Source organism: Amphiura filiformis, chromosome 7 (genome assembly GCF_039555335.1).
Source record: "Amphiura filiformis chromosome 7, Afil_fr2py, whole genome shotgun sequence".
Lineage (NCBI taxonomy): Eukaryota > Metazoa > Echinodermata > Ophiuroidea > Amphilepidida > Amphiuridae > Amphiura > Amphiura filiformis.
The window spans coordinates 24,421,972-24,446,219 of NC_092634.1; the positions used below are offsets into that span (position 1 = coordinate 24,421,972).

Here is a 24,248-nt window from a genome sequence, read left to right on the forward strand (position 1 = left end):
GTTATAGGACTAAATGATTAGTGGACATAGTAGATATAGACCAAGTGGGTTTAGACGAAATAGGTATAGGCGAAACGGTTATTAGACGGAATGGTATTAGACCAAACGGCAATTCCCCCCTTTTGCAACCCGCTTAGACCACATGTAATTTCATCGGGTATTGGCGAAGCATGGAATAGAGCATGTTGCAGTTAGGATTTTCTGTACGTATCTCTTTTATGATCATTGTCAATGTTGTAGAGGTGGTTGTACCTTATTTAGCACATAATGTAGATTTCTGCAACACCTGTACATACTAAAATAAAACCAATTATATCGCTTCGTTTTGCATAGTAGTTGCATTCTAAAGGCGGCAATTATATACAAATTAATTGAATAAATCATGACTCTTAAAATGGTTCATAAATAATGAATATTTTGCTATTTAATCCTCCCTCTTGCAGTAACTGGTGATTATTGTTTCTACGCATTGAAACTCTACCGACGTATCATGAATATCTCTAGAACACTAAAACAGTACTTGATGATTACCATTATTATTTAGTGTTTCCCCGGGAGTGTTTTATTTAAATAGCTTTTACGAAGCGCCACTATCATGAGTTTATGGAAATTACAATTCTTGAAATTAATATAATACTATTAAAATGTTGATCAGCGCGCTAGACATCTCAAATGTGAGACTCCGAAGTCTCATATAGGTGGTTGATATTTTCGTTTCATGGTTTATACTCATCAATAATTCCAAAGATGTTTGACAGGTAAAAAACATCAGGGTATTGAATTCAACAGGTTTTAATTTCAACACTTGAGGTGGTACTATACCCCTTGATAAATGTGTGACTATTTTTACATTTTTCTCAAAAAGTAATAACACACTGGTAACAAAAGTTCTGTATATTATAGGGGCAAGGAATCCAGTTACTACAATGTAATTTCAGTGAGTCAAGACAAGTGGTACGTTATTTATGATAAGAAAAGAGGTACCGCTAGAATGTACATCATTTCTTAACATGATATAATGAACCACTTGTCTTGAATCACTGAAATTTCAGTGAAGTAATTGGATTCCTTACAAATCAAAATTAGTCACAACATTTATCAGGGGGTGTACATGTAGTACCACCTTAAATCGTCTTAATTCAGGTTTAAGTTTGCCCCTTGTCTTATCCCGTGATCAGATCTTATTTCATCATCGTCACTAATCAGATGCTTACCATAACTTCAACTTCTTTGGGAGGGCGGGTTAGTGTAGTGGTCTTCTCACTCGTTTCTCACCACTGTGGCCGGGGATTTACCGCGGTGCCACATGTGAGTTTGGTTGCCGATCCGTGCTCGTCCTCGCAGGTTTTTCTCCGGGTGTTTCGGTTTTCCTCCTGCATCTAAAGTCGGACCTCTTCCCATATCCCTGTCCCGTCATATCCGGATAGCATTCTAGGCCAAGAACAAAAATTGAGTACAATTATAATATTGCTCTAGCTTGTTAGCCCGCGTGTATCTGTGCACAATCTATCAAGTCAATTTGGTTCGGTTCGATTGAGTGCCCTTGCCAAACTAAACTACTGATAGTTTTCTGAACCTACGATGGATAGAATTGGGAGATTTCTCTGAATGAAAATTAGCCCCCAAAAAACTTTAATCATTGCAGCTAAATTAAAAGCGCTGCATTGCCCACAATACTGCCTGAATAAATCCGAACACAACGTCTTATGGTAAAAATAGCACCTCTCAGTTCTGGATCATTTTCTGTCATCGGTGACGAGCAATTAAGGCATTCTAATGCGGAAACAGTTCATATGAATTGACTATTTACAGCAAGAGTTAATGAAACTGATAGAAATGGAGTTAATAAAGCTGTTTTATGACTACACATACTGGGTTATGACCAAACGTTCTGTTCATCTCTTCATAATTGATATTTTCATAGACCAGTGAGTCAAGGGATTTCCCCAGAAAAAATTTCTGCCTGTCCCTTTAAAGAAAACGAAAACTGACAAAGGTACGCCCGCAGCTACATGAGTTCCGTTTAACGGTACATAGAATGCACGTATTTAATTTCCTTTATAAAAAGTGCCTGCCATTCCAAGTCAATTCGGGTTTTTTTTATGAAGGAAATTGAATAACTTTGCCGATAAAACTAAAATCACTAACATGAAATTTCATCCGTGTTGGTAGACGTCATAATTAATTATTTTAACTTATGATCTCATCAGTGCCGTCGGTTCATCTTAGGCCGTCGGTAGACGACGGGCCTTGGCTAAAAACAATTAGGGGTCAACAATAGACAATTTTGTGTTTACATGGTGAAGAAACAAAGAACATGTCACTTAAAAATGCTTCAAATCTTGGATATGACTCTTCCTTTATGGCTGTTCACATTGAAGGTTATTGATATATAAACTTTAAAAACGCAGAATTTTTGTTGTTGAAAATCTTGCCCTAACCACCCCCCCCCATTTTTTAGATTTTCGAGGATCGCACTGGCCAAAAACAATTGGGGTCAACAATTCACAACGTCCGTCGGCAAAAAAATTTTTCGTCGGTAAGTTGTGCCCTCCCCCCGTTCCGTAAACCTGGCTACCTGGCAAACTATTTAGAGCTAGAGTTAATTCGCTGTTAGAAATGGAGATAATAAAATTGGCTTATGACTACATTATACAGGGGTTTGACCAAACTGTCTATTCATCTGTTCATACTTGATCTTTTCATAGATCAGTGATTCAAGGGATTTCCCCAGAAAAAATCTCTGCCTGTTCCTTTAAGGGCGTACTACACCCATGTATTGGTTTGATTGGTCTAAAAAAATATTTTTTCATTTATAGCTAGGCAATATATGCACGGATCATGTGAAATAAAGAAAAAAATAAAATAATAATAAAAAAAGGTGGTTTTAAACCATTGTATAGTAAGTCATTTTAGCCCCATATATTTTTTGTTTACATGTATCCTGGTAACTCAGATGTTTGTTTCATAACAAACCATAAATTGTCCATAATTTATTCTTTTCAACATGTTCAAGTAGGGGGCATGAATAGGATACATTAAATCCTTTGTTATACCATCTATAGAAATGTACTCACTGATTATAACACTGAATAAATTAAATAGGCCTAATCTCTTACACATAGACAATTTAATAGTACACCATGTATTTATCTTATGTAATGTGGTGTTAGGAAAAGAGATTAAAAAAGGCTATAAGGTCATCAAAGGTCAGGTTATAGGTCAATTGGTTCAGGTCAAATTCAGGCATCAACATGTGGTAGTCTGTGATATAAACATGTCATAATGAGGCATCAATTTTGATATTTTGTCTGTTACTGGATATATAATGGAAATATGTGAGGTGGATATACTAAAATACCTTGGGATGTAAATGGTGAGTACAATTTAGATTGCCTAGTTGATATGAATTGGGCAAATAAATATAAAATAGTTACCAAAATCACAAAAATGAAGCTTACGGTAAACTACCTAATATGGTGGTATGGGTGACAAAAAATACAATCTTTTTCAACATTGCTGTAGTGTGGTTGTGGTAACCTGTTACCTATGGCTTAATTAAGTTTCAGTGAAATAGTGTCGCAAGTTCAAAATACAAAATATAGCTCAACATTGAAAATAGAAGCATTTTAACCGGTTCGTTTTTGATAGTTGTGGAGCACCAAGTTCATGAAGTCATAAAAGAGATCAGGGACCGCTTATTCCCATTTTACATATCAACATTATGTCCCTAATGTGTTAGCAACACATATCCAAAATTTTAACGAAATCCGTTGATAGTAAGCTTTCCAAAATGAAGTGGATTAAAAACATCAGTGATGTACCACCTTTTGGCTTATATCATTAGAAGCATGTACGCTTCATTGATACTGATGCCACCAATTGAACGAGAAGATTTGCCCCTTCATTTTGCATACCACTTTGTCCAATTTCTTTTTCTCATTTCTTCACAAAATGCAAAAAAATGCAAAAAAAAAATGCATGGGTGTAGTACCCCCTTAAAGAAAACGAAAACTGACAAATGTACGCCCGCAGCTATATGAGTTCCGTTAACGGTACATAATAATGTACGTATTGAATTTCCTTTAAAATAGAGTGCCTTCCAAGTCAATTTGCTTTTTCGTGAAGGATATTGAATCACTCTCCCAAAAATAATAATAATACTGGCATGGAAGTTTATCTTTGTTGGTAGACTTCATAATTAATTATTTAAACTTATGATCTCAACACAAAAAATTAAGACTTACCTCAAATTTTAGGTCACAACGTTGACCTTCATCTGGAGACTGGTAACCACAAGCTTGGGATCAGTGACCTTTTGGACACTTGTAAGATTTAGGTTCAAGTGTCCCAAAGGTCACTAATCCTTAACTTGGGTTGCAGTCTCCTGATGAAGGTCAAAGCTGTGACCAAACATTTAAGGCACGTTTAAATAATTAATTAAAAGAGATGGCAATGATAATGACATAAATGATAAAAAGAGGTTTTGCGCGGATAGCCAGATGCAGGAAAAGATCACGCTTAGGGAGTGTTCATAAATACTTTGGTGGGGGGCTGGAAATTTTTTTTTCATGTCGAAAATTTTTTAACCCCCCTCTTCATGCGAACCCAAAACTTTTTGACCCCCCCCTTTTAATGGACCTAAAACTTTTTGCCCCCCCCCCCCCTCATATAGGTTCAAAACTATTTTGACCCCCCCCCCTCATGATGGGGATGAAAATGCCTTTATTGTGACAATGTGCGCATACAGCGAGCAAACGTTTTGTATTTTACACTATTTTGGCCCATGATCAGGGTGAATTTGGGTGGAAAAGGGGTTCCTTGCCACTATTCTTTTCCTTTGCCCTCCAGATTTTATCTTTCATTTTTCTTTCTTCTTTGTCATGGGGGCACTTTCCCCCCTTGCCCCCTGGCTACGCTACTACCGAAATGGGGTGTTTTGCTATTTGCTGGGCCAGTTCGTGTGATCGCGAAGCGCAAAATTGTGCAATTTTACCCTATTTGGGCCCAAAACACGGTGCTTTTCGATGTGCTAAAAAAGTTGCATAGGGCAGTTATTGTTTTTTTCCTCCTACTAGGTCCCCCATGGAAAAATTAGGGGGTGTAAACGTGTACCCCGGTTCTCCAAGATTCCTCCGCCTATAATTGTAAATCAACATGATTTAGTTGATAATAAATTAATAATCTGTACTGCATGAAACATTATTGTAAAAATTGTCAACACTAAAGAAGAACAAAGTTATTGCAGTCTTTTGGTGATTAAAAGAGCAGATCAGAAGGAACTGACACAAACCTCAAAATTAAGTTATAGACAACAAGACAATTTTTAACACTTCATACTACTTATATTGAATAACTTTTCAAAATACATAAAGGACCTGATCAAATGCCCTTATCTGGAATGAACTTTTGTTCTGGTTTTAGGGGAACATTTGCGCGCGTAGCGCGCGAAAAAAAATTTCAGGCTATTTTATATTTTTTGCTTCAGGACTAATGTTGCTAAAGTATTTACTCCCCCCCTATGTGCCCAAAAACTTTTTAACCCCCCTGTTCATACACCCAAAACTTTTTTACCCCCCCCTCTTCAGAACTCCTAAAATTTTATGACCCCCCTACATATTTTCCAGCCCCCCTACCAAAGTATTTATGAACACTCCCTTATACATGTATGTAACATAAATTACGGTAAAACCATGTTTTCAACTTTGAACGAAAATCATTCAAACGTTGTATAATTATGTTTTAATAAAACCATGTTTTCAACTTTGAACGAAAATCATTCAAACGTTGTATAATTATGTTTTAAATCTTTAGATGTATTTATCAGAGAAAATAAAACATAATATTTGATCGTCAAGATACAAGAGCTGAGTTCGTCCGTAAAAGTAGAACACTCCGCTGTATTATTTTTCAAACGTACGGCACAAACATGAACAGGTTTTATTTTCTGTATCCACGGAAAATTGTTTTCTCTATAAAACAGCCGGATATTTCATCGATAAAACTCAAACGGATATCTAAAATTGTACATGCAATTGTTTTTATCTTGGTAAATGATTGTGGAATTGCTTTCTGTACTTCCGGGATGGGAATAATGCTTTAAGGGTACGCGAGGTATTGTTGGTCGAAGCAGCCAAAAAAAAAAAAAAAAAAATCGATTTTCATTGTCTAAATCAATATATTAAAAAAAAATAACACTTTGATATTTTGCAAAAGTTCATTCTACAAATCATATATATATTTTGATTGATTTGATAACTTGCTTGATTTATTGTTGTTAATGAGTTATGTACGTTTTACAAAAGTGTTGTTGTTTCAGCCGTACAACATAACTCAAGAACCACAGGTCCTACAAAAGTATATCTGTGATATTTGAATTCTTCTACACACTCGCTATGAAATGATCAATGTAATATTTGCCAATGCTCACTTCCATTCGCAAGATGCTGTGAACCACCAAATCGCAACAGTTGAAAATAGTTGCTAACCTTAAGTAAAAGAAGATTTATATAATTTCAATATAAAAATACTGAGACTAAAAATGTTTATCATTGCAAAAGAATATAATAAAATGCTGGAGAAAGCTAACAATGAAGTAAGAAACGCCATATATAACTTAAAGTACTAAATCGTCGTACTACAACAGAGATCTGAGGTAGATTTTACTAAAGACTGGTTTTAATGACATGAAAGTTTTAGAGTGAATGTCACTGAATGTTACAGGACGACAATTGGGATGCAATGCCAAATTAGAATGTTTTGATGTGGAAAATTAGTTATCTCCAGTCCCATCCGCACACTGCTTCAGACAGTGCATCGCACAACATTCGAAGCTCACATGCATTTGAAATTCAATCAAATGGAATCTATTTGTTGACACGTTGACCTATAGTGTTGTGATTAGGCTAAAATAATTATCTAGTGTAGGGTGTGTGTATTTCGTTTTTGTGTGCAATCTATGGTGCAATATAGTGCATTCATTTTTGTTCGTATCTGACAAATACAGTAAAATAATAAAATATCAGTTATAAATTTTGAACTATTTCTCATAATCAGCTGACTTGCGTACTATACTGTCGTGAGTTTGTTTGTTTGTTTGTTTTATTTCTTCTTTAACCTGGGACACTCAATCAGTTGAAAACACAATTAATCATCTGTTCTTCCTTGAGGCCCAGTGAGTATGGAATGAAGCCGTGAGTATGGAATGAAGCCGTGAGCGAAGCACGTATTCTGTTCCCTTGACAGTATAGACATATACCTGGTGTAAAATCCGTGGTAAACAGAACAATATGTCTAGATTTACTGCAACATTCTGTCAAAATACAAGAAGTGAGGAATCAAATTACTATGTGGCCAAACAGCAGCTGCAGTTAATACTGAGAGTATCCAAGTATTATTTAACAACCTTCTTATCTCATGGTTTATTTGCTTTAAACACCGAGAAAGTCACATATTGCTGCAGAAGAAGAACTTAATCATGTCTAGTATCAAGTTACAACTTCTGATCGAGGGTCCACGTGATATTGAACACCCACATATATGTTTGTGATACAGCTCCGTAGATCATATCTCTATTGGCTATATACATGGAAATGTTAGGATTTTCGCTCATGTCTCCACAACATTCAATGTTTCTTAATTAATGGAAACTACACAAGTATCATCGAGTCACTTTTTTTGCAGACAGTAAAGTATGGTTTCTCTGGTGTTCTTGGTCTTACTTTAGTATGATTTTGGTCCAATACTATACATCAAATCAAGAACAAGACTTACAAAACTGAGAACGTACTTTGATCTGTTACCTTAAACAAAATGTTAAACATTTTCACGACCGTTTTTTTACTTAAAAAACCTCGTCGTTGTTATGGTAGTTCGATAAGTAGCTACTGGCCCTCAATAATTTCTCAACATACACTCCTAAGCTGACTTGTGTATTATACTATCGTATATAAGTATAGAATGAAGCAGGAAGCTGTTCTCCTGACATTTTGACATTATATCTGATGTAAAATCCATGGTAAACAGAGCAATATGTGTAGATTTACTGCCACAATCTGTCAAAATACAACAATTAAACAATACAAATGAAACAACAATCAAATTACTGTGGCCAAACATCAGTAACAATAGTTATAATGCTGAGAATATCCAAGTGCTATTTAACAACCTTATCTGATGGTCGTTTTACTTTAAACACCAGGAAAGTCACTTATTGTTACAGAATAAAACGTACAGGGTAATCAAAATGACTGATACCCATTAATATTAGTATGAACACGACTCCCGTCAGTAAAACATCCACCTTATTTGGAGATTTGTGTTTTAAAAGGTCATACTTATAAATTCTAGTCAGTTCAAGAGGATATGTTGAATTTGGAAGAATTATTTTGGTATTTCATTACACAACAAAGCTGATGGGTACCAATCATATTGATACATTGTAATCATAAATTATGTCTAGTTTCAAGTTACAATTTATGATCAAGGGTCCACTGCATATGATATTAAACACCCACATAATTATGTTTGTGATACAGTTTCTTAGATCATATCTCCATTGGCTATACACCTGAATATGTTAGGATGTTCATTCATGTCTCGATATAAATCAATATCTCTATAAAATTAATGGGAAAATCCAAATGTCACCGAGTGGCTCATTTTTCAACTTTTATCGTACGCATCAAAGTGATTAAAGGCAAGATGCGTATTGTTAACACGATTCAGTATTGCTTCAGAATGTGTTGCAATAACATTATGCATCTAAAGGCAATATTTTAGAATAACGCCCCCGACACCCCAGATTTGAGGATTAAATATAGGTTTGAGGTTATAAGTAAGTTTGGAATTCATATATTTTGATGTTGATATTAAAAGGGCATTTCGTGATCCACAGCCTCATCCCCCCACTTTTCTCAAATATATCTTGCAAATTAATTTGCTTCGCAAAGATATCGTGAAATTTTAATTTCGTTCATGTATACCAGAACGAAATTACAACACATTGTCTATGGAGCAGTGTAATACACATAATCATGCATAACTCGCAAACACAAAATCGGAATCAACTGAAATTTTGGGAATAAGTTTTTTTCGTGCATATCTATTGAAAAATGTCATAAAAAGAGGCTGCTAGGATCACGAAATACTCCTTTAATATATAGGTTATGGTTAGGATGGATTAGCATTCGGGTTACTTGTTACTATTCTAAAGGTGGTTCTGGAGAAGAGATTGACACTTTGGTTTATAGAGATACACTTACTCGCTATCAAATGAGAAACATGTAGGTACATAATGAATACAACCTTTATGCACATTTTGCACTGTAACTCGAAGGGACGGTGATTCAAGGTGACTTGTCTTCTTAGGTGCCGCATAGTATAGTATAGTATAGTATAGTATAGTATAGTATAGTATAGTATAGTATAGTATAGTATAGTATAGTATAGTATAGTATAGTATAGTATAGTATAGTATAGTATAGAGCGTGTGCAGTATGCAGGACGCACTCCGCATTGCACTGATCAAAGTGTGCATACAGTACCTATATCCTGGAAACGCGAGACATGGAACTGACGTCATTGATGATAAGAAAATTAAACTAAATTAGTACTCAAAGCAGAAATTCGTTCACATGAGTGCTTTCGGAATGTAACACCATTCCAAACGTTTTATGTTTAGACAATTCCAGTTTCTTCGATATTACATCTGCGTGCAGAGTTACCATTGTTTTGTATGTGATGTCACTCACGTCTCACGGAGATGAATACACCGCATGTCAAGTTTCACGTGACTCGTCAGCATGAGGCGTTCCTTATTTTATATGCTATATTTTTTCGTCAATAAAATAATAACGCACTGCAAAGGTACGCGTGTTTCATTTTTATAGCCAAATTTCTAAAAAAGTTTATCAAATCTCTGGACACAATGAGATGTTTATAAAATATTTAGCTATCAGACGTCAAAATGGTTGGAACTTTTCACTTGTTTTGTATGTTTTGGCAATTCTCATGTTGGTCTGTTTAAATGATAAATCCTCTAGTCACCTCGCGGATCGCTACAAATCTCATTTGTTTACCACGGTGACCAGTGGTTAATCTTCAACATGCTTAGGTTTAGAAAATGCAACTTCACTTATTTCATCCGTAACTTTCAACGTGTGAAATTATGTTTGAACCAAAATAAATATCCAAATTAATATACGTCTTTAGTAAATTATCCCGGGAAGAAATCAGACACTTATTTGACTGAATCTTCAGTACGGCGCGTAAAAGAAGTAAGGTAATCTATTCCCATTTGTACGAAATCTAAAAGGAGCAATAACTAAAATCGTTTTATTGTATGCCTTCTGTATGGCTACAATTGGTGTCATACGATATTAATTCCTTTCTAATTTTAGTCTAGCAAAGACATAGAACGATGTACGAATATAATCAATAGTAACAGGATGCTCAGGAAAAATGATACCTAGCCGTTCAGGGTATAATTGGGAAGCGACGCAAAGTCCCAATATAAGAATTTTATTATGTCCGGTAATAGCCGTTTCCTTTTCAGTTGACTTCAAATGTATCCTGGATAGTCCCATTGTACAAAGTATTAATTTCATGTGGAATGTATGTCAGTTTAAATCTTTTGTTTTGACTAAAGTAAGAGCATGGCGTGGCTCGGTGGACAAGAGTTCCCGATGGAGACAAATATTAAACATTTATTTTCCGTTATGCGTTTGAATTGTGGGGCAGATGCAGTGAATAACAAAAACATTGCAGCCAGTTCCTATCGGGTAATACCTGGCTGTCTGTACATTCTACTCTGGGCTTCATGAAAGAACAACGTCTGACATTGACTGATTCTCCCAGGTTAAGGGGGTACTACACCCCTGGTCAATTTTGTGCCTATTTTTGCATTTTTCTCAAAAATTATAGCACATTGGTGACAAGTAAGATCCCAGTAAACACAAAAACGTTTTAAAAACGTTTTGAATAAGTTATATTTTGGCTGTTGGTTTAGGAAAAAACGTTTTAATAACATTAAAATCTCGGGTTATATAAAGGTCATGATAACGTTTTAAACGTTTTGTATGAAAACACACTACAATATTTTTAAATGTTTTCAAAAAATGTTATTGTAAACTATTTTTGCAAACATTTATGTAAAATATTGTGTCAATACTTAAATAACATTATGTTAAAATATTTGAACCCAGCAAACACAGAAATGTTCTTAAAATGTTTTTTTTTTTTTTTTTTTTAATAACATTTAAATGTCGGGTTATATAAAGGTCATGAAAACGTTTTTAAAACGTTATTGAAAATATTTTGGATAGATAATGGCAACAATGTTATATGCAGTGGATTCAGTAATATCTCGGCTAGCCGATAAACTGTACTTGTTTTGTTTTTGTTTAGTTCGAGCTCAAACGCTATGCTCATATTAACTAAATCGTCCAGAAAACTTGATATTTTTGGTATACAAAGCTTTCATTGCGTGAAATTGACTTTCATGATTAGCAATTGCACTGTTGCTTTTCAGAAAAAAAAGAAGGTCATGGCGTAAATGTAATATGCAGTAGAATCAGTAATATCTTTGGCTAACCATGCTACCAGAAAAACCTTAAATTGGTGTCTTTCCAAGCTCAAACGCTATGACAAATTTTACTTAATCGCCCGAGTTAAGTTGGACCACTTTTTGCCAATTTCGCACATCAAGTTTGTACCGCGTAAAGTTAACTCACATGCTTATCTTTCAGGATTTCAGAATAAAAACAAAGGTTATTCATTCTTTCACTTAATTGATACTAGTAAATACAATAATATGATGTTTATTTCAAAATCATAAATTAAAATACCACTTCAAAACAACACTTTAAATGCCTCATTGTTTAAAATTACCCATCTTAAGAGCACCGACCAGATGGTTCATGATTCAACTCAATTCAGTCATTTTTGCTACACAAAGACACAAAAGGACTACTTTACACAATTGGCTATATCTTTGACCACCGATTTTATTGAAACAAAGCTTATGTAGTAGCTGAAGACATAACCTTGACGACCAAGTAAAATTCAGTACAATCAATAACCCAGCAAACACAAAAACGTTTTAAAAACGTTTTAAATAAGTTATATTTTGGCTTTTGGTTTAGGTAAAAACGTTTTAATAACATTAAAATGTCGGGTTATATAAAGGTCATGATAACGTTTTAAAACGTTTTGTATGAAAACACACTACAACAATATTTTAAAATGTTTTCAAAAAATGTTATTGTAAACTATTTTTGCAAACATTTTTGCCAAATATTTTGTCAATACTTAAATAACATTATGTTAAAATATTTGAACCCAGCAAACACAGAAATGTTCTTAAAATGTTTTTTTCAAAATTTTTTAATAACATTTAAATGTCGGGTTATATAAAGGTCATGAAAACGTTTTTAAAACGTTATTGCAAATATTTTGGGCAAACATTTCTTGCAAAATATTTTATCAACCCCAAAATAACATTCTGTTTAGAATGTTTTGTGTCAAGTTTTCAAGAATTTTTTTTGGAATATTATCAAAACGTTTTTATAGCCTTTATATAACCCGACATTTAAACGTTTTCTGTAAAACATTTTTGTTTGCTGGGCAGTAGATTATCAAAAAATGTTTTTTAAGGTTATGAAAGCGTTTTACAGTCATAATATACCCTTTATATAACCCGGCATTTAAACGTTTTCTGACAACCTTTTATAACCTTTTGCGATTGATGTCGAAAACGTTTTGTGTTTGCTGGGAAGTGACATGTTTGCCTAATACTATTTTCTAAATTGTATAAATTTTGTTAGACACTTTTATAGTGAAATTCCTTGATTCGTAAGAGTGACCAATTCTTACGTGGGACTGTTAAATTGATTAATCCCTGCTCACCTTGCGAATCGCTACAAATCTCATTTATGTACCATAGTGACCAATTGTTTAATCTTCAAAATGCTGAGGTTGAGAAAAGACAACTTCATTTTATTCCTCCTTTAATTACGTTTCAACTTTATTTATTTAATTCCGTTTATATGTTTGAACTCCCCCAAAATTGAAAACCTCATGTGAAATTATGCTCAAACAAGAAATCCAAAGCTAACACCCAAATGAATAGCTCTGTTCAATTTGGGGTAACATCAGAGCCTGATTTTACTCAAAAAGTATAAGGCAATCTATTGCTATCTATTGCAATCTATTGTACGACATCTAAAAAGCGTGATAACTGCAATCATAGTTTTATTTTATAGTATGCCTGTGCTGTTGCAATTTGCGGTGATACGATATTCATCCAATATAATTACATTCTAGAATAGTCATAGAATGGATACAATCAAGAGTAAAAGAATGCTTAGGAAAAATGATATCTAGACTTACAGGGTATACGAAGGAAGCGACGCAAAGATCCAATATATAAAATGTATTATGTCCGGTAATAGCCGTTTCCCTAAAAATAACTTTTCAGATGGACTTCTATTAGATCTGGATATATCCCTTGAGTATCAATTTCATGTGGCATGCATGGTTCGTTTAAATATTTTGTGGATACTATCATTACACTATGGAACTCCCCAGTGTCGTTCCCAGTGGGCACAGGTTAGGATTTCGACGTTGAATCAACGTTGATGCAACGTCGAAGTTTCAACCTAACCTGATTTCAACCCGATTTCAACCTAGAGGTTATAGTTGAAATCAGGTTGAAATTTCAACGTTGTTACAACGTGATTTCAACGTGATTTCAACGTCAGGTGTGCCCACTAGGGTTGGTTGTGGTTACGCTACGGTCGCTACCAAGGAAGTTAGGTCGCTACCATATCATGTCAGGGATCGCGTTGTCTAGACCTTCTTCTCCGCAAGTCACCCATTTACACTTACACAGTTGGTCCGGCATCGGGATATTTCTCGATGGGCCTGTGTTACCGTGAAGCGTTTGGGCCGATTTCAATTCTTCTGTTTATAAAAATGACTTCAATATGAGGTACAAAAAATCAGAAACTATGATCTAATGGTGGTATGAATGGACTTTTTTGAGCTGAACAAATACCCTTACCCATGGGTCGAATAGGATTATCACAATGCATGGCCGACCTGATGAGCCAGCCCGACCCTGCTTCTTACCCACCAGATCAGCCCCAGACCATTGTCAAATATGGAAGTATTTTGACCTTGTCTGTACAGCAGCATATGATGATAAGGGGACGTCTATTCTTTTGAAGATATCTCCCACATTAAAGGACAGGGTGCATGCACTTGTTAAGAGTCGTACTTGACTCAAGGCCAAATCACCTTTTACCCGAACTCACACGAATGCACAACACAAATACACTGTTTGATTAAGCTAACAACATCTAAGTCTTTAATTGGAAGCACGTTATTATTGGTGCAATATATATGACAACAAAATGCACATACACAATAATCAAATATAATCACTCTTTAACTATTTAGTACTTAGCCAGCATTCTTCTTCTTGGTGATCATAAAGTTCTTGCAATGTTCTGGACGACTGATGTAATATATCCTTATTCACTTGTCCTGCGAAAATCAGCGAAGTCCAGTGAACACTTGCGCTTATAAATATCCTTGTGTATGAAATCCTCACACAAAAATGGCGTTGCTTTCTCCAAACCGTTATCTCCTTGTGCTGCTTTCTCCAAACTTAACTTTCTCCAAACGCCTAAATCCTTGCGCTGCTATGGTGCTATTTCCACCTTTCACACAATATCTTCAAGAAGCAGGACTGCGATGCAGTTGTCCCCACTTATATTGACAGTTGTGTTGCTCCATTAACCAGACTTCAGCAACTCGACAGAAGAATATATATTCCTTTCTGGGAAGAAGTACGTTCTTTGACGTATTCTAGATCTTCTCCGACAACACTGGCAGGCAGTAGTGCATTGACTACGTAAAATATTTCTGGTTAGCAATTTCCTTTCTTTGAAGGAATTGGACTGTAAGCATATTAGCTACCTAGCCCAGATCAACACTATCAACTGTGAAGAATTATCTTTACCTTTTCTTATATACCAAGCAGTGGGAAATCCCAAATATTAATAGCCAAATGTGATCTTGGAAATTCCCAAGCCTTAATTATAACATTAACCTTTCACATGACATCATTTCCTGAGAGGAATCCCGTGATGTCATCTTCACTTCACAACCTCAGGGGGTTTCCAAATATTCCAAATTAGATATGATTCAATTTGTTTTGCTCAATTTAAGAGGGGAATTTCCCCAAAAATGTCATCACTCATGTAATTTTGTAAACAGAGATAAATAATCAAACCAAATTACTCAGGGCACATCACACACTGAATACATGTGCATACTTTGTCTGACCATTGGTCCATTTCACTAAACTTTTAACCCTTCGTCAACCGTTCGTAAAGTTACGAATACCCAATACTATACGTAACTTAACGAAGGGTTCCTGTAGTAAATTCCTATTACTTACGAAGGGTACCATTCATAAGCATGTTTAGTGAAATGGAACTTACCACTCGTCGTAAGTTACGAATGATTTGGAGACTTACGAAGCTTCGTGAAGTTTAGTGAAATGGACCCCATGTGTATGTAGTTTAGTGCAGCCAGGCGGACCACATGGGGGAGATTATGTTATTAAACCTGTGCATCCAGTGTCTAGGTGTATATTATCATGTAATAATTCTAATATTAATAAACAAAAAACGAAGTATGCGATGATGTTAGCATTGCCATTTATGTAGAAGAAAATATGTGGAGTAGGGAAAAGTAAATTATAGTCACTATTCATTCTCGTAAATTTGAAAATGTAAGTTCTTTAGAAGAGGACACTCATTCATTTCGATTAGGTAACAGTATACATAGTCAATACCATACATTATAATATCCTGTCTGTCTTCTGCAGCACATAATTTCATGCTTGTAATGTTAACAATGTCATTTTTGGAAGAATGTGGGTGAAATACTTGGATATTACTCGTTTTCCAAAACCTTTATTTGGCGTATTCGCCTTCGCCTTGTTAGATTATAACGTTGTCTCATTTAGTTTAATATCGTAATGATAAGTACCATAAACGTTTTATCAAACACGAATCACAACAAAACATTACTCTTTCAAAACTGATTTTACTTGCAAATTGTGACATTTACAAGCAACTATAGTGCTGCAACTTTTGACGAGTGTACTCCCTCTTGGCAATTTAATTAAGTAAAATGAACCGTTTATTGAATAGTAAAGTTCGATCGAGATGCTCCTACAACATCACTTCTTAGAATTACACAAAGGAGGCAATCCTTTGTTGGTTTATTGCATCGTCCCAGAACAGATAAGGATAAAACAAAAGAATGGTTACATAATTCCACAGCACGTCCTATATGTAGGTTAATTGATAATATATGTGCCCAAACACGTCTACGTTTTACCTTTAGAGGGAACCCATTTTAGGTAATTTAAATATAATTGCTTAATATTACAGTAGTAAATCCATTATCATGGTATCCACAAGCATTCACAGGTTGATAATGTCAAAGTAGGTCCAGGGAATTTACACGTAATTCCTCTTACCTTAGATTGAACAGTTCAATGTCTCTCTCTTTTTGTTCCAATTGTCTGAGAAAAGTTCTTTGAAACAATTAGTAGTGAGGTTAGTCGACACTTTTACACATTGACACCCTTCTAGAGCAATAGTAACATTCGCAAACCACGCGTTGTAATTATGGTGGAAAGCATTACAACATTGAGATTTTAGACTTTTTCTGATCTTGGATTGAAGTACGAATTGCTTTTTCGTTTTATTTTGATTGTTTTTAGTTGTAATTATTTCATGTTCAGATTATGTTAAATATTATTAAACATCGTAACTTGCCTGACCCAAGACCTCTCATGATTCTATCAAGCATAGACTAATACAGACTAATTCCCAACAGGCAAAGTCCCAGAATCACCCGTTAACGTGGCTGTGCAATAGATGTGACGTTGTTTCTTTCGAGGAATTGAGCTTTTTTTGATATGTATATACTTTGAAATGTTTTTTTAAAAATAAATATACAAGCAAAGGAAATCCATATTTGTAAACCCCAACTGCATTTTTTTATAGATTTTATTTCACTATTTCACCGGTTTTCGCGATTTGAAAGGAAAGAAATGTGTTTAAAGTTAGTGACGGGAAAATGTGCTTGAATCTATAAAAGTGAGAACACTGTCAGTACTTACGAAGCCCCAAGGCATACATCACGAACACTTCAACCTGAACACATTCTTGTATAGAAGCGTATGGGAATCAATATAATCTTTCTGCAATATTGCATAAGTGTTTGTAAGCCACAATTTTCCCATTAAAGTACTTAAATGTTTAATATTAAAATATTTATTATTCATAAGCCACAATGTTCCAATCAAAATACGTGAAGGTATGTGACCGATTGACAGCGTTGTCCCACTTTACCCATCAAAATGTAGATTTTGGTACCAGATGAAAGCGTAAACTGTTCTCATATAATTCTAGTGAAATCTAGGCCTGAAATATGTTTTGGATAGGCGTTCAGGTGGCATTTTTAAAATTTCATGATTCGAATCTAAATGTAAGCACTAAACAATAAGCTTTAAAATGATACCAAAATTATATACATAGCATCAATACCCATCAAGATATGGATAATTTTATAAATGATACCTTGATATTTTTGCCAAATTGCTATTCTGAGTAATGGGCCAATTAGTTTCCTGCTTTACACAGGATTAAATCGGGACTATCTTAGTTCAACTGTTATTTATTGATTAAATAAACCTCTTTTGATAAGTGCTTTTAAGGGGGTACTACACCCCTCGATAAATGTGTGTCTATTTTTGCATTTTTCTCAAAACCAATAACACAGTGGTAACAAAAGTTATGTATATTATAGGGCAAGGAATCCAATTACTACACTGTAATTTCAGTGACCCAAGACAAGCGGTTTGTTATTTATGATCAGAAATAAGGTACCGCTAGGATGTACCTCGTTTCCTATCATATATACTGAACCGCTTGTCTTGAGTCACTGAAATTTTAGTGTAGTAATTGGATTCCTTGCCCCAATAATATACGTAACTTTTGTTACCAGTGTGTAATTATTTGTTGAGAAAAATGCAAAAATAGTCACAAATTTACCACATGGGTGTAGTACCCCCTTAAATGAAATTAAGAATGCCAAAATTTAAATTTTTTGATGGGAATGTCATGGCCACTTTTGGTCACATTTTTGCTTCTAGAATCCAAACCGCTGGAACAAGTTCAATCAAAAGTCAATCGGAATGTGTATAATTGTTATACGCACTGTTCTTTAATTTAACCTATATTTATAATTTCAGGTACTCTGCATTATCGTTTCTATCGCCGACGCATGCTCGTCGTGTATGGCCGTGTTTTGATGAACCAAGCTTAAAAGCAAACTTCAGCGTGACGATCATACATAGACCTGAATACAAAGCACTATCCAATATGCCGAGTATTGGGGACTCAGAGAACATGCCGGATGGATGGCTCCGAACACGCTTTGAAGTCACACCTAAGATGTCCACTTATCTTGTAGCATTTGTTGTTTGTGACTATCCCAGTAGTGGCAGAATATTAAGAGATAATTTAGAGGTACGTTTTGGTGTATCCCCCTTTTTCGTAATTGACCACTTTGCTGCCGTTGGCGGCGGTTGGCTCTGCTAACTCCAATTATGGCGGAGTTAGCTATTAAATAAGCGGAAAACTGAAAGCGAGGCCAAAGATGTAAATTACATACGCCCAATTTTGCAAATTTAATTTGCTAATCTTGCTGAGATGTAGTACAAGTACAATAGAAGTATATTACGTTTAGCATTTTGCTAATTTTAATCTGCATAATCAATTAGAGCATATTCGCTACGTCCGCATGGTTCCGGCATTATGCACTATGTGCGGGTAGAGCCTCGAACTGGCAGCATACACGAATGGTAATTGAACCAGTCATATACCATTCTACGTAACGTTACGCAATTCTTCCTTTCATGTATATTATGTTGCCTGTTCGAGGCAAAATGCTAAACACAACATACTTCTATTGTGCTTGTACTATATATGTGCCAAGTCTCAGCTTGAAAGTCGCTATAGTTACTTGACATATTAACTTTGCATAATTAGGCGTATGCAATTTACATCTTTGGCCTCGCTTTCAGTTTTCCACTTCGCTAACTCCTAACAAACGCCACCAACGGCAACGTAATGGTCAATTACGAAAAAGGTTGATTGATTGAAATGAAAGTTGCGAAAGCTATATATGAAATCAAGAAAGAGAGTTAACAGTTGAATGGGAAGATATTAGATAATGGACTGTGCAACAACTACCTTTCTTTAGAGAGAATACGCTGTTGTCAAGTGTGACGGTAGGCAAGAGATTTGGACGGATTGAAAGTATGGGGAAAACTTTTTTTTGTTTTTGTATATAATTATGAGGCACTAGTTTGAGAGTGACTATGCTATACTATACCCTATACTCAATAGAATAGCTTGTCCAAATTAAAATAGTGCGATAATGCTCTGCAACAATTAAGAGCAAAGGCACTTTTTATCGCCAACAATATTAAAAATGCACACCATATTATTATTATAATGATGTATATTCGTACGTAGCGGTAAACTTAAATAGAAAGTAAACTTATACTTCTACGCTACTCAAATTTGGTACACTCACCGGAGCGCTTTCACCGGGTCAACCGGCGTCTTCAGCGGGTGTTATTGATTTGACGATTTGTCGGCGGTTTCTCAACTGAACACATTACTAGCAACAACAAATCTTCAGAGCAATAACATCCGCTGAAGACGCCGGTTGACCCGGTGAAAGTGCTCCGGTGAGTGTACCAAATTTGAGTAGCATAGAAGTTTAATTGTGCTTTCTACATATTATTATTACATTCAAACAGACAGTGGTTGATACAAAGGCAAAAATAAGTTTTAATATTCCCATTTACTCCGAAAGTAAAGCGTCGCCTTCATTAATACTCAAACACCATTTGTTAATACTTTTAAGAACACATCATTTTTGAAAGTAATAATTTTGGGTTGATATTCACAATTTGCCAAGTAATTGTATTAATGATTATGATGATATTGGGCGAGATATAGATTGTTATTCTTTTATTACCAATCTCATGTAACAACATGATACTTCTCTTCCATCATTAATGATATAATATTATTATTTGCAACTTATTTGCAAATTAAGCTTTAAAATATGGCAAAAATTAAAAAATCTTGAAACTTTGACATAATATACACTATAAGGATTCATTTCTGAAGCTAAGAATTTGTACTTTATCACTCAAAGTTCTTGTATCAAATTGAACATCTATTTGTTAATTATTTTTGTTTCAGATTCGAGTCTGGGCTAGAGCTGGGGCATTTGCTGATATCGATTATGCTTTAGAATTTGGCTCAAAAGTAGTCGTATTTTTAGAAGAATATTTAAACATACCATATCCTTTACCAAAATTAGGTAAGTATAGACTATTAAAATTACTGGAGCACGAAACTAAATATATCCCAGATGTAAGACGTGCAACTTACAACAATCGTGTGAGATCTCAGCGGATTTCAGCTCAAAACCAAAAAACTGAGAATAGTTATATACTTTGAATTTAGAAGTAATCTGTAGCATGTATGTTGATACAGCGTATTGCTTTGGGCACGTATTACAATTAACTTTGGGAGTACCCATAAAGTACCCATGGCCTTCTGTTGCAACTAAATACGCGGGGACCGTTAATCTGGTGGGTAACAAGTGCGTGACTTAAGAGCAGACAATAGTGGTTATCCTATCCATAGACACTGGGCCGGAGTGCCATAGTGTTATGATAGAAGGATTTACAACGGATCATGCCAAAGGGAATTGGCACGGTATAATGGGCTACTAATTCTTGAGAATCAGGCTATAAACACCTTTATCACTGGACTTTTCAAGTTAATATAATGGAACTTTGTTTCCCATCCCAAACGTACGCTGACACTCTAGGTATTATCTTTTCAGGATATTACTTTACTCGTGAGTTTTTTACATCTATCATTCTACGCCTTAACTTGAATGTAATGAATATCGTATCACAAATAACTTGCATGGGCACACTCTAAAATAATTGTAGTTACTGTGTTTTTTACATGTCGTGCAAATGACAATAAACTTTAATTCATTCCCGCCCTGTTTCGAAGTATCCAATCATTGTGTGATTTTTCCAAAAGAAGCGGGGGACATTAATTACTATACTATTCTACTAACTTCGATGTTTATTTTCAAAATTACGAGTGAAATAAATAAGTTGAAAATTATTATAATTAATCATATGTTTCCTCAACCTCAGCACGTTCCGGATTAAGCACTGGTCACTGTGGTAAATAAATGAGATTTGTAGCGATCTGCGAGGTGACCAGGGGGATTGATCATTTAAATAGTCCCACGTCAGAATGGGCAAATTGTACAAATACAGCTATTCAATTTTCCCACTGTAAAAGCTCTTTAGAGATTGTAAAGAAAATCCACATAATTTTAAAAACGTCTTTAGAGATACACGTGAATACTGATGTTTAAATAAATAAAGCGAGAGTTATCGACATATTTTGCAACCGTTCTCTTGAAATGATATCAAAGATGCAACACAAGTTAACTTAGCCTCTCCTTTCTTCCTCTCCTCTCCTCTCCTTCTGTTCTGTTCTGTTCTCTCCTCTTCTCTTCTCTTCTCTTCTCTTCTCTTCTCTTCTCTTCTCTTCTCTTCTCTTCTCTTCTCTTCTCTTCTCTTCTCTTCTCTTCTCTTCTTCTTCTTCTCTTCTCTCTCTTCTCTTCTCTTCTCTTCTCTTCTCTTCTCTTCTCTTCTCTTCTCTTCTTCTTCTCTTCTCTTCTCTTCTCTTCTCTTCTCTTCTCTTCTCTTCTCTTCTCTTCTCTTCTCTTCTCTTCTCTTCTCTTCTCTTCTCTTCTCTTCTTCTCTCTCTCTCTCTCTTCTCTTCTCTTTCTTTCTTTCTTCTTCATCAATTAAGAGAACACTTGGTTAGGTTTTTTCTTCTCTTAAGAGAACACTTGTTTCGTTATTACATCGGAAATAGGCGTCTTTCTTTATTTGAACAATTTTAAGTTAATAACAGTACATTTTATTAAGTCAAAATGAATTTACACTCAATTACAGATATGGTAGCAGTACCGGAATTTGCTGCAGGTGCGATGGAAAACTGGGGCTTGTTGACTTTCCGCGAACCCAATATGTTATTCAATGCCATGCAGAATCCCAGTAGCAGATTGCAGATGGTAGCACTTGTCATCGCACATGAATTGGGCCATCAGGTAAAGGAGCAATGGCAATCAACACGGGAGACCAGACCCGTATTAATGCGCATCATTTAAAGTGGTACCACAATGCGTCTGAACGTGCTACTTCACTTTGAACACGGAAATGCGTAAAAGCAACGCTGTCCAAACGTGATTTTACGGCGCGCGTCCGATGACGCGTTTTATTTAGGTTGTACAGGCAATCCACATACATAATCTGGATTTCAGAAGAACCACTTTGATGGGGATTTGGTATCTCATATAGATTCCCCCAACACACTTATGCACAAATTTTTGTTTTTCCATCATTTGGCGGGAAAGCTGGATAATCGATAAAAGGAGCAAACGTCAGCTGAAGTATAAAATGAATAGTTTTATCTTATACAGAAACCTTGACAAAAATATAATGTTCTACATGTACGTATTGGATATTTGATGTATATTTTTGGTGAAAAGTTACCACCGCTCCAATTGGAAAATCTCTCACTCTTAATGTTCTTAAACGGTGTTTGGATGTTAGAAAATTTAGCAATTTTAATCCGTAGTGTAAGTTTGTCGTGACTGGAAGGAATAGTATCAATATCAAGGCAACAACTAGTGCGCAAGATTGCGTTTAGCCTTTCACAATTATTACTCTGATTTGAGGCTATTTGTGGCTATATCTATGACATTTATTCCACAAGAGTATGCTTGTAACAAGGTTGCCTGGAGCAATATTGTGCGTTTGAAGGTTTGAATTTCTCATGTTACTCGAGACTTAAAGCAAAGTAGTAACATGATATGTTGCATTTGTTGAATCAAGAAATTGAACGAGTGAGAGTTAAGGTAAATGTTTTCAGTGTAATACGGAAAAGGTTTATTGCCTACTAAGTTATTAGATAGAGAGCATACCTTTAATTTAATTACTATAGTATACTGTTGACGTCTGTATTACTCAAAAGTAGGGTATTTTGCCGATTTTGTTTTCTTTTTTACCAAAGTAAATGTGCGTATACGTTACTAACCAGTTTAGCTCAATTAGTTGTATTGGCTAGTCCAGTTGAAATCCATACACCCCCTATGGAAGACGTGACCTTAATCTCCCACACAGGGAATGCAGATTTCAATTGGAGTCACCCATTCAGGCAACTCCGTTTGTAATTCCTATGTGGGAGGTCATGTCTTCAATAGGGAGTGTATGGATTTCAACTGGAATAGCCCATTTGTTTACAACGATATCGTTCGAGAGATTTTAAAGCTGTTTTGCTTAAATTGTAAGTGAAAATGAGTGGGCACGAGTTAACTACTATTTTGATCAATCACTTTTAAAAGCTTATCTTCAAAGGTGTAGCTGTAAGACCTGTTCAAAGTAAACACTCAATTTTGATCGAAAGATATATCAACTCTGAAATTTATTCAAGTGACCCTACTCTCCCTACTCTCTAGTAGATATAGATCTTACATCCACATATTCGTTGAAGAAAAAACACAAAACCCCAATTTTTTTTTTCATGATTAGAACTGGTCTCCACTAGTTGCATAATGAAAGCAGCTATCTAATGTATTCTTTGAAAAGGAAAAGTTTTATCTTATCGAAACGTCGGGTTTACCTTTTCTGTTATTTCCCCATTGGATGTTGTGTCACATTCCATGTTTTATCCTTATTTTATCCATTGGTAGTGTGACACTGTTGTATCCTCTTGGATTCATCCTTTGCTTCCTTGCTGGTCAGTTGAAACAGATTTCCCCTGTTTTTAACCTATATAAATAGTATAGACATATTAAACTATTGACCTCAATACACAAAACGTTTACTGTCATAATTTTCAGCTGTTGTTACCACAGTCGTCATATCAGCGGAATACCAGATCTCCGAGTCGCTTTCTTGAAGTGTGACGTAATGATCTCACACTTCAAGAAAACAAGATCGGGTCATTCCGCTGACGAATGCTGTAGTAACAACA

At 35.2% G+C, this 24,248-nt stretch overlaps 1 protein-coding gene across 1 annotated transcript in view; it reads left to right on the forward strand.

The window, feature by feature from the left end:
* The window catches only part of LOC140156925 (aminopeptidase N-like), a 62,565-nt gene that overhangs the window by 20,571 nt on the left and 17,746 nt on the right, over positions 1-24,248 (forward strand). Inside the window, exons 2-4 of the transcript XR_011859609.1 lie at positions 18,341-18,617; positions 20,370-20,490; positions 22,166-22,320. The gene's annotated coding sequence lies outside the window, so the exon portion shown is untranslated. The remainder of the gene's footprint in view (positions 1-18,340; positions 18,618-20,369; positions 20,491-22,165; positions 22,321-24,248) is intronic.